Here is a 12518-nt window from a genome sequence, read left to right as displayed (position 1 = left end):
ATGGAAGGATTATTTTCAAATTGGTTTTTTGATGTCTTATGAATAACATTCTCTCATGTTGAAGCATTTTAATTTATTTAACATTAAATACTTTTAAGTTCAGAGATTATTTTTAAAGACCAATGAAACAGAGTCACTACAAGACTTATTGAAAAGCGCCCTCATTGGCCGGGCACAGTGGCTCAAGCCTGTAATCCCAGCACTTTGGGAGGCCAAGGCAGGTGGATCACGAGGTCAGGAGTTTGAGACCTGCCTGATCAACAGGGTGAAACCCCCGTCTCTACTAAAAATACAAAAATCAGACAGGCATGGTGGGGCATGCCTGTAATCCCAGCTACTTGGGAGGTTGAGGCAGGAGAATCGCTTGAACCCAGGAAGCCTCGGAGGTTGCAGTGAGCCAAGATAGCGCCATTGCACTCCAGCCTGGGTGACAGAGCGAGACTCCGTCTCAAAAGAAAAAAGAAAGTGCCCTCATAAATGTTTTATTTGAAGGGCCTAAATTTAAACCTGATTATAAAACCGTGAGTCACAGATTACATTCTAAACCTTGTAACTCAAACAGATTAGGCTGATATGGTTCCTTCTGCCTCAGACAGTGGGAGAGGGCCAGATTTATGATTTGCTATTTTTCTCCTTTTTACAAGCTTTGTCACAGGAACTAGGTTTTAGAATTTTATAACCTCATATGTTCTCTGAAAGATAACATTAAACTATATACATTTGACCTTTTCCATGTTCTATAATTTCACTGAATTGCCATTCCAATTCTTTTTTAAAATGCTCGACAGGAAATCGTGAGATAAAAATAGACATCAAAAACACTACTTGTAATTGATAAGTGACCAAAGGCAGGCAGTCCAGGCCTGTCTTGCCCAATGACTTTCTCAGCTCAATTGAGATGAAATCTAAATAGTGAATAGAATTAAAACAAACCAAACAAAAAGGAGAGTCAATCACTGGAGGAAAATATTCTTTGAGGATCTGTGATTACCGTACTCCATTTAAGGGAGTTTGTCATCTGGATAATTATTTAATTTATCCTTTGAGTCTCAAAAATAAACTAGAAAAATTCAGTCACAGCTGGTAATGTGTCAGATGCTGAGGATAGTATGTTAAATATATAGTCCCTGCAGTTAGATCTGATTTGATATTACTTACTATATGGCAGGGATATTGCCTGGAGATTGGGATAAAATAAAAATGACTACTGCCTGCTTTTTCAACCATAGGATTTCTGGTAATGATGTATAGGTCCAAAAAATACCCCAAAATGTTCAGAACTCAATCTTACATGCAATAAATAGCCAATTTTAGAGTACTTTTTTTGGCATTCATCTGTCCACTGTTTGGAGAGTGGTCCAGCTGACAGCCCAACAGCCCTTTCAGCTTTTTGATATTTTGATTCTGCCAGGGAAGTCCTACCACCCTCAGTGATTGCATGTTTATCCATGTTCTGCAGATGTAGGCTGGAGAGAAGAGAATACAGATCATTTATTTTCTTTCTGGGTAAATGTCTGTGAAAGGCCAACATGCCTACCATGAACTCTTTAAATTGTTCTGAGTAACAACAATTGTCACAGGATGGAGTACAGGGACTGATTTAAGTTACTTTAAGTTGAAAGAGAAAATGATTTGCAGTTGAAAAACTTGAAGAGTCCTCTGCTCTGAAAATGTATTAAATAGCCCAAGAAGTAGGTGAAAATAACAAGTAAATGTTTTCAAACATTATTTTTAAATAACTTTTGGTATTGCCAGTATCTTCCCAAATAGGAAGCCCATAATTTAAAAAGATAAATCAGAAATTATATCAATAAACTAATACGTGGATAGATTGTAAATAAAATATAATGCTGATTTTTCCATTAATTTACCTTGGATCAGGATGTGAAATTTTTTCTCAAAACTCATTTGTTCCTTTATTTTGGAAACTAAATGAATCAAATTATAGAACCTGTTAGGTTTTTTATTTGTAATAATTCTTTGTTAAAAATTAGGCCGGGCATGGTGGCTTATGCCTGTAATCTCAGCACTTTGGGAGGCCAAGGCGGGTGGATCACGAGGTCAGGAGATCGAGACCATCCTGGCTAACACGGTGAAACCCCGTCTCTACTAAAAATACAAAAAAATTAGCCAGGCATGGTGGCAGGCACCTGTAGTCCCAGCTACTCTGGAGGCTGAGTCAGGAGAATGGTGTGAACCTGGGCGGCGGAGATTGCAGTGAGCCGAGATCGCACCACTGCACTCCAGCTTGGGCGACAGAGCGAGACTCTGTCTCAAAAAAAAAAAAATAGACATTTGGGTCTCCTGTGGCTTTTTGAATACTTTGGCACATTATTTCCAATCCCTTGAACTCTAATTTGAGAAGCAAAGTTGAAGAAAGTAAAATGAGATGTAAATTGACTTACCTGATTCCAGCCAAGATGGCTGAAGAGAAGCAGCTAGTGAGCACTGCTCCCATGGAGAGAAGGAAGAGTGATGAGTAAACACTAGCTCTTTTTTTTTTTGTTTTTTTAAGACAGAGTTTCTCTCTTCTTTCCCAGGTTGGAGTGCAATGGCACAGTCTCGGCTCACTGCAACCTGTGCCTCCCAGGTTCAAGTGATTCTCCTATCTCAGCCTCCCAAGTAGCTGGGATTAGAGCCCACTACTATGCGCGGCTAATTTTTGTATTTTTCGTAGAGACGGGGTTTCACCATGTTGGCCAGGCTGATCATGAACTCCTGACCTCAGGTGATATGCCTGCCTCAGCCTCCCAAAGTGCTGGGATTACAGGCATGAGCCACCGAGCCAGCCAACACTAGCTCTTTAACTAGATCATCCAGATGGACACATTCACACTCATTAAGGAAGCAATTTTGACCCATGAGAAAGGAAGACTGAGGCAGAACAACTGCCAATTGGGGGTGGCACAGAGCAAGGGGAGGACCCCCAATGCAGGGAAATGGTGAGTGAGAGCCCCACCAGGCCCTTCCTCCAACACTGAGAATTGCAATTCAACATGAGATTTGGGTGGGGACACAAAGCCAAGCCATATCATTCCACCCCTGGCCCCTCCCAGATCTCATATTCTCACATTCCAAAATACAACAATTCCTTCTCAACAGTCTCTGAAGTCTTAACTCACTTCAGCATTAACTCAAAAGTCCACAGTCCAAAGTCTCATCTGAGATAAAGCAAGTCCTTTCCACCTGTGAGCTGGTAAAATAAAAAGCAACCTAATTGCTCCCAAGATACAATGGGAATATCAGCATAGGTAAATACTCCCTTTCCAAAAGGGAGAAACTGGCCAAAACAAAGGGTCTACAAACCCTATGCAAGTCCAAAACCCAGCAGGGTAGTCGTTAAACTTTGAAGATACAAAATAATCTCCTTTAACTCCATGTCTTACATCCAGGCCACTGATGCAAGGGGTGGGCTTCCAATGTCTTGGGCAGCTCTGCCTCTGTGGCTCTGTATGGTACAGCTCCTACAGCTGCTTTCATGGGCTGGTGTTGAGTGCCTGTGGCTTTTTAGGGTGCATAGTGCAAGCTGTCAGGGGATCTATCATTCTGGGGTGTGAAAGATGGTGGCCCTCTTCTCACAGCTCCTCTAGGCAGTGCCCTAGTGGGGAATCTGTGTGGGGCTTCAACCCCACATTTTCCCCCAGCACTGCCCTGGTAGAGGTTCTCCACAAGGGCTCTGTCTTTGCAGCAGACTTCTTCCAGGACAACTGGGTGCTTCCTTACCTCTTCTGAAACCTAGGCAGAGGCTCCCAAGCCTCAGCTCTTCCCCTCTGTGCACTTACAGGCTTAATACCACATGGAAGCTGCTGAGGATTATGGCTTGTGCCTTCTGAAGCCATGGTTCAAGCTGTACCTTGGCCCCTTCTAGCGACAACTGGAGTGGCCATGATGCAGAGTGTCAGATCCCAAGTCTACACAGAGCAGCAGAGCCCTGGGCCTGGTCCATACAACCCTTCTTCCCTGCTAGGCCTCCAGGCCTGAGATGGGAGGGGCTGCTGCAAAGGTCTCTGAAATGCCCTGAAGGTATTTTCACCATTGTCTTGGCTATTTATATTTAGCTCTTTTTTACTTATGTAAATTTCTGCAGTTGGCTTGAATTCCTCCCCAGAAAATGGGTTTTTCTATTCTACCACATGGTCAGGCTGCAAATTTCATAAAACTTTTATGTGCTGCTTCCCTTTTAAATAAAAGTTCTAGTTTCAGATAATTTCTTTGTTCACGTATATGTATGTACAGTGTTAGAAGCAGCCAGGCAACCTCTTGAGTAATTTGCTGCTTAGAAATTTCTCCTGCCAGATACTCTAAATCATCTCTCTCAAGCTCAAAGTTCCACAGATCTCTAGAGCAGAGGCACAATGCTGCCAGTCTCTTCGCTAAAACATAGAAAGAGTGATCTTTACTCCAGTTCCCAGTAAGTTTCTCATCTCCTTCTGAAATTGCCTTAGGCTTGACTTCATTGTCCATATCACTATCAGCACTTTGGTCACAAAAACTTAACAAATGTCTAGGAAGTTCCAAACTTTCCCTTATCTTCCTGTCTTTTTCTGAGCCCTCCAAACTGTTCCAACCTCTGCTCATTACCCAGTTCCAAAGTTGTTTCCACATTTTCGGGTATCTTTATAACAATGCCCCCCACTTCTCTGGTACTAATTTTGTGTATTAGTCCGTTCCCACACTGCTATAAACAACTACTTGAGACTGGGTAATTTATAGAGCAAAGAGGTTTAATTGGCTCACAGTTCTGCAGGCTGTGCAGACTTCTACTTTGTAAGTTTTTCGGGAAACTTACAACCATGATGGAAGGCAAAGTGGAAGTAGGCACATTTTCCCATATCCAGCAGGAGAGAGAGCAAAGGGAGAAGTGCTGCACACTTTCAAACAACCAGATCTCAAGAAAACTCTCACAAGGATAGCAAGGGGAAGTCCACCCCCACGATTCCATCACCTCCCACCAGGACCCTCCTCCAAAACTGGGAATTACAATTTGACATGAGCTTTGGGTAAGGACACAGAGCCAAACCATATCAGCATTTATTCAACATTTTTCAAGAACAAAGACTGCAACCAAGAATTTCATATTTAGCCAAATCAAACTTCCACAAGTTAAAGAGTATTAAGATTCATTTCAGATAAGCAAATATGAAAAGAATATGTTACACCCAAACTTACCTTCCAGGAGATCCTTAAGGGAGTGCTAAATGTGGAAACAAAAGACCACTGTTACTGGCCACCACAGAAACACACTATGTGTATAGTCCATTGACACTAAAAAGCAACCACACAGTCAAGTCTGCATAACAACAATATGACTACAGAAATTAAATTTGAACTTATCAATATTAACTTTGAATGTAAATGGGATAAAGACCTCAATTAAAAGGCACAGATTAGCAAGTTAGATGAAGAAGCAAGAACCAGTTGCATGCTGGCTTCAAGAGACTCATCTCACATGTAATGATACCCATAGGCTCAAAGTAATAGGACAGAGAAAAATCTACCAAGCAAACAGAAAACAGAAAAAAAAAAGCAGGAGTTGCTCTTCTAATTTTAAACATAACAGACTTTAAATGAACAATGATCAAAAAAGACAAAGAAGATCATTACATAATGGTAAAGAGTTCAATTTGACAAGAAGGTCTAACTAACCTAAATATATACACACCCAATAGGGGAGGACCCAAATTCGTAAAGCAAATTCTTAGAGACCTACAAAGAGAGTTAGATAATCACACAATAGTAGTGAGAGACTTCAACAACACAATGACAGTATTAGACAGATCATCAAGGTAGAAAACTAACAAAGACATTTGGGGCCTGAACTTGACACTTGACAAAATTGAATCTAAAAGATATTTACAGAATTCTACACCCAAAGAAAACAGAACATACATTATTCTAATCCTAAAGGACACATAGTCTAAAATCGGCCACAAAATCAGCTATAAACAATCCTCAGCATATTCAAAACAAAAAAGAAACTATACGAACCATACTCTTGGACCACAGCACAATAAAAATAAAAATCTATACTAAGAAAATGACTCAAAACAATACAATTATATGAAAATTAAACAGTCTGCTCCTGAATGTCTTTTGGGTAAACAACAAAATGAAAGAAGAAATTAAGAAATTCTTTAAAACTAATGAGAACAAAGATACAACATACCAGAATTTATGAAACATAGCTACAACAATGTTACAGGGGAAATTTACAGCATTAAACACCAACATCAAAAAGTTAGAAAGGTCTCAAATTAAGAACCTAACATCATAACTAAAGGAACTAGACAAACAACAGCAAATCAACTCCAAAGGTAGAAGAAGACAAGAAATAACAAAAATCAGAGCTGAACTGAAAGAAACTGAAAGTTGAAAAACCATGCAAAAGATAAACAAATCCAGGAATTTGTTTTTTGAAAGAACAATTAAGATTGATAGACTGCTAGCTAGACTAATAAAGAAAAAAGAGAGAAAATGCAAATAAAATCAGAAATGACAAAGGGGACATTACCACAGGGAAAAAAAAAAGCCCTCAGAGACTACCACAAACATCTGTATGCACACAAACTGGAAAATCTAAAAGATTTGGATAAATGGATAAACCTATCAAGATAGAAACAGGATGAAATCTAAACCCTGAGCAGATCCAATAACAAGTTTCAAAATTGAATCAGTAATAAAAAGTCTACCAACCAGATAAAGCACTAGCCCAGACAGATTCACAGCCAAATTTTACCAGATGTGTAAAGAAGAGCTAGTGACATTTCTACTGAAACGATTACAAAAAATTGAGGAAGAAGAATTTCTTCCTAACTCATTCTTTGAGGTCAGCATCATCCTGATACCAAAACTTGGCAGATATACTAGAAAAAATAAAAATGTCAGGCCAATATCCTTGATGAACATAGATGCAAAAATCCTCAAGAGAATACTAGCAAACCAAATCCAGCAGCACATCAAAAAGCTAATCCACCATAATCAAGTAGGCTTTATTCCTGTGATGTAAGGTTGTTTCAACATGTGGAAGTCATTAAATGTGATTCATTACTAAAACAGAACTAATGACAAAAAGCACATTATCATTTCAATAGATACAGAAAAGGCTTTTGATATAATTCAACATCGCTTCAAGTTAATAATCCTCAACAAACTAGGCATTGAAGGAACATACTTTAAAAAACTTAACAGTCATCTATGACAAACCCACATTATACTGAACAGGCAAAAATTGGAAGCATTCCCCTTGAGACCTGAAATAAGACAAAGATGCCCATTCTAACCACTTCTATTCAACATAGTACTGGATGTCCTAGCCAGAGTAATCAAGCAAGAGAAATAAATAAAAGGCATCTAAATAGGAAGCGAGAAGGTCAAACTATCTCTGTTTGCAGATGATATGATTCTATATGTAGAAAACCTCACAGTCTCTGCTCAAAAGCTCCTAAGTGTGATAAGCAATTTCAGCATAGATTCAGGATATAAAATCAATGTACAAAAATCAGCTGAAATTTTATACGCCAACAACATCCAAGCTGAGAGCCAAATCAAAAATGCTATCTTATTTACAACAGCCATAAAAGAATAAAATACCTAAAATTACAGCTAACTAGAGAGTCAAAAGATTTCTACAATTCCAAAACACCACTGAAAGAAGTCAGAGATGATACAAACAAATGGAAAAACAAGTGCTATTCCTGTTAAACTAACATGACATTCTTCACAGAATTAGAAAAAAAATATTATAAAGTTCAAATGGAACCCAAAAAGAACACAAACAGCCAAGGCAATCTTAAGAAGAATAAAAAAGCCATAGTCACCATATTACCCAACTTCAAACTACATTACAAGGCTACAGCAACCAGAACAACCTGAGACTGGTACAAAAACAGACACACAGACAAATGGCACAGAATAGATAGCCCAGACATAATGCCACATATGTACAACCATCTGTCCTTTGATAATGTTGACAAAAACAAGCAATGAGGAAATAACTCCCTATTCAATAAATGGTGCTGGGATGACTGGATAGCCATATGCAGAAGATTAAAACTGTACCCCTTCCTTGTATTATATACAAAAATCAATCCAAGATGGATTAAAGACTTAAATGTAAAACCTTAATCTATAAAAGTCCTGGAATATAACCTAGGAAATACCAGTCTGGACATAGGCCCTGGAAAAGCTTTCATAATGAAGATGCTAAAAGCAATACAACAAAAACAAAAGTTGAGAAACCGAATTTAATTAAACTAAAGAGGTTCTGCACAGAAAAAGAAACTATTAAGAGTAAACAGACAACCTACAGAATAGGAGAAAATATTTGCAAACTACACATCTGACAGAGTCTTAATATCCAGAATCTATAAGGAACTTAAACATATTTACAAGCAAAAAACAACCAGCTGGGCACGGTGGCTCATGCCTGTAATCCCAGCACTCTGGGAGGCCAAAGTGGGTGGATCACCTGAGGTCAGGAGTTCAAGACCAGCATGACCAACATGGAGAAACCCCGTCTCTACTAAAAATACAAAATTAGCTGGGCGTGGTGGTGCATGCCTGTAATTCCAGCCACTAGGGAGGCTGAGGCAGGAGAATCGCTTGAATCCAGGAGGCAGATGTTGCAGTGAGCTGAGATCACACCATCATACCCCAGCTTGGGCAAAAACAGCGAAACTCCGTCTCAAAAAATAAACAAACAAACTAACAAAACATTATTAGTTTGTTTCCCAGCAGTCAAAGTAAATGAACAGACACTTTTCACAAGAAAACATTCATGTGGCCAAGAAGCATATGAAAAAAAATGCTCTACGTCACTAATCATTAGAGAAATGAAAATCAAAACACAGTGAGATAACATCTCACACCAGTCAGAATAGTTATTATTAAAAAGTCAAAAATGACATGCTGGTGAGGCTGTGGAGAAAAAGGAATGCTTATATACAGGTGGTGGTAATGTAAATTAGTTTAGTCATTGTGGGAAGCAGTGTGGTAATTTCTCAAATAACTTAGAATTACCATTTCACCCAGCAATCTAATTATTGTGTATGTGCCCAAAGGAATATAAATCATTCTACCATAAAGACATGGATGTGTATGTTCATTGAAACACTATTCACAATACAAAAACATGGAATCAGCCTAAACAGTAGACTGGATAAAGAAAATGTGGTATATATATATACACCAAGTAATACTACACAGCCATTAAAAACAAAGGGATCAGCCGGGCACGTTGGCTCATGCCTGTAATCCTAGAACTTTTGGAGGCCGAGGCGGGTGGACCATGAGGTCAAGAGATTAAGACCATCCTGGCCAACATGGTGAAACCCTGTAACTACTAAAAAAAACACAAAAATTAGGTGGGCTTGATGGTGTGCACCTGTAGTCCCAGCTACGCAGGAGGCTGAGGCAGAAAAAAAAAAAAAAAAAGAAAAAGGAATCATGTTCTTTACAGCAACATGGATAGAGGCTGCGCGTTGTGGTTCACCCCTGTAATCCCAGCACTTTGGGAGGCTGAGTCAGGAGGATCACCTGAGGTCAGGAGTTCAAGACCAGCTGGGCCAACAGGGTGAAACCCTGTATCTACTAAAAATACAAAAATTAGGTGGGCATGGTGGTGTGTGCCTGTAGTCACAGCTACTTGGGAGGCTGAGGCAGGAGAATTGCTTGAACATGGGAGGCGGAGGTTGCAGTGAGGCGAGATTGCGCCACTGCACTCCAGCCTGGGCAACAGAGGGAGACTACATCTCAAAAAAAAAAAAAAAAAAAAAAAGGCATAAATAGAGCTGGAGGCCATTATCCTAAGGAAACTAACACAGTGACAGAAAACCAAATATCACATGTTTTGACTTATAAGTGGGAGCTAAACTTTGAGAACACATGGACACACAGAGGAAAACATCAGACGCCAGGACCTACCTGCAGGTAGAAGGTAAAAGGAGGTATAGGATGGTAAAACTACCCATCAGTTACTATGTTTATCTGTGTGATGGCATACTCTGCACACCAAACCCCTGTGACATGCAATTCACCTATATAAGAAACCCGCACATATACCCTTGAACCTAAAATAGAAGTCAAAAACATTGAAAAAATTAAAACCTTAAAAAAGTGAAAATATTGAAATTCAGGAGATACATGTATCTCTTACAATGTTTTAATTACTATAGTGGTGAATATTGTTAGTTTAAAAATGTTTTTTAAATAAATAAATAAATTGATGTATCCAAAGTGAACAGCATCTAACTTGAAGCAGCTCAAAATTCCATTTAGTAATTTCCCTAAGAATGAGTTTTAAAAATCTCAGGTATACATATTGTTATAGTATTGAAAGTAAGCAATGGGTAATATTTGAAATGGAACTAGAAATTGTAAGTGCAAATTTCTTCAGAGTTAGTGCATACATGACAGAAACCAATCCTTGGCTATAACTATACTAAATTATTCACAAGGACATTGCTAATAAATTGACTTAGAAAAACACCTGTCATAAATCTAGGTCTGTCTATGATGCCAGATTTAGAAGTAATGCCAAATCCTTATCTTCATAGTCATGAAAATAAAGTTATCAAAACAAACAAATTAACTAACAGACAAATTGTACAAGATCCTCAAGGAATACATGAGAAGAATGTCCAATAATAATACATGGCTTGTAGACTGAGATGAGGAATTGCAGAGTAGAAATGTTTCTATTTGACTCAAACCATTTAATCTATAAATATTTGAAAATATACAAATGATTTAAGAATTTTTAATTTGTTTTCCCATATTATAAGAAAAAACATTGCTTATATAATTTAGCAAGATATATAAGTCCTATGATCTTATCCCTGCCCAATTTTCTGGCCAAATTGTCAGTGTTCTATCCCTACTTAACTTCATCTCTGTGTAATAATAAACAGTAGCCCTTTGTGTTCAACCACTTTCTATTGCAGAGTGAAACTTTTTCAAACTGTACTAACTGCAGCTACCAGTTGATACAGACCCTGAGTCTTGCTCAATGCTATACTGTCGGCTCTTAACATAGTGTTGTCAATGGGAGTCCACTCAAGAAACACTGCTTGAATGGACGCCTGAAACTGCTATTCAAAGGGTGAATGACTTATCTAGATTGTTTAATGTATTAGTGAAGAATTTGTTTATCTGTCAACAATCAGAAGCCAAACAAATATTGACTTAGTCAAGTAACATTTATCTTTCTCATTTAGCACAAAGTCAAGAGTTGTGTAGTCCAGAGAAAATAGGGTCATTGAACAATTCCCTCAGAAATCCGGGCTGCTGTACCTTTACATTACGCCATTTTGCCTGTGGCTCTTTCCCTCACGACTAGGAGAGGGCTGCTGTTCCCCCAGTTTTCAAACCTGTGTTCTGTGGAGAAGGAGCTAAAAGGCAAGTGGGCAGAGAGTTAAAAAAAAAAAAAAATGTAGCAGTATCTGCCTTCTTAAAAATATTTACCAGACATCCAGACAACAGTTCCATATTAGACCTCTTTGGCTAGAATTATATCATGCGGCCTGTTTTAAATAAAAGGCAGTTTGGGACAGTTACATTTTCTATTGGAAATATCACCAAGTTAGGATTCTCTTAGCATTGAAGATTGAACTTTCTTGAACAACCACAAGACATTGTTGTCATCCTAAGGCGTTCTCAACACATTTTTTTGCGTGTGAATACTTTATGTTCCTTCCGCAGTTTTTGTTTAGATAAAGTGGTCAGATTTGATATTTGTTTTATCTTATGGTGGTTGTATTCTAGCCATTATCCTATTTGGGAAATGGCCACTGCCTTGAGGAAATTCGGGCACTGTAATTTCATCTTTGCTGGAGTGTGCTGTTATTTATCAAATAAGTCTCAGTAGAATATTTTTATAACAGAGTTCTCCTGCCACAGTCTAAAAATCTGGTAAGACTTCCCCTTACAACACCTTTGTATAGATTTTTTTTTTTGACAGGGTTTCACTCCATCACCCAGGCTGGAGTGCAGAGCCTTGATCATATCTCACTGCAGCCTCAACCTCCTGAGCTTAAAGGATCCTCACATCTCAGCCTCCTCAATAGGTGGGACTATGGGTGCATGCCACAGCACCTGGCTAATTTTTTGTTTTGTTTTGTTTTGCAGAGGCAAGGTCTTGCTTTGTTGCCCAGGCTGCTGGTCTTGAACTCCAGGCTTCAAGCAATCATCCCATCTTGGCCTTCCAAAATGCGGGGGGATTACAGGCAGCATTTTGGAAGGTGACCTGGCCTGGCCTAGATCTTATTGTTTAATATACAGAAAAAATCATTTTTTTAATCATGCGACTTGTAAATTATGTAAATCTCTATGAAATGATATCATATGTCATTATCAAGTGCATTAGATCTCTCCTCCTCTAACTAATGAAACTTTCTTCTCTCTCTGATAGTGAAGTGGATAGTGCTGATCTGATATCATCACTATTATTGGTCAAAATTAGCAAAAGTTATAAAAACATGTCAATGTTCTGAATTTTTCTTATTCTTCCAACACTTGGTCAG

The 12518-nt window shown here is 38.6% G+C and overlaps 2 long non-coding RNA genes across 3 annotated transcripts in view; one reads left to right on the top strand and one right to left on the bottom strand.

The window, feature by feature from the left end:
• The window catches only part of LOC112135227 (uncharacterized), a 120774-nt gene that overhangs the window by 65418 nt on the left and 42838 nt on the right, over positions 1–12518 (bottom strand). The gene's annotated exons all lie outside the window — the stretch shown is intronic.
• The window catches only part of LOC129048296 (uncharacterized), a 76965-nt gene that overhangs the window by 34886 nt on the left and 29561 nt on the right, over positions 1–12518 (top strand). Inside the window, exon 1 of one of the 2 annotated variants that reach the window (XR_008510526.2) lies at positions 9773–12236. The exons of the other annotated variant lie outside the window; for it this stretch is intronic. This is a non-coding gene — a long non-coding RNA (uncharacterized LOC129048296). Of the gene's footprint in view, positions 1–9772; positions 12237–12518 lie in introns of those variants that run through there. 2 annotated transcript variants of the gene reach the window in all.

This window comes from Pongo abelii, chromosome 8 (assembly GCF_028885655.2).
Source record: "Pongo abelii isolate AG06213 chromosome 8, NHGRI_mPonAbe1-v2.0_pri, whole genome shotgun sequence".
NCBI lineage: Eukaryota > Metazoa > Chordata > Mammalia > Primates > Hominidae > Pongo > Pongo abelii.
The sequence above is the reverse complement of the archived record's forward strand: the minus strand, read 5'-3'. Positions and strand labels throughout refer to the sequence as shown.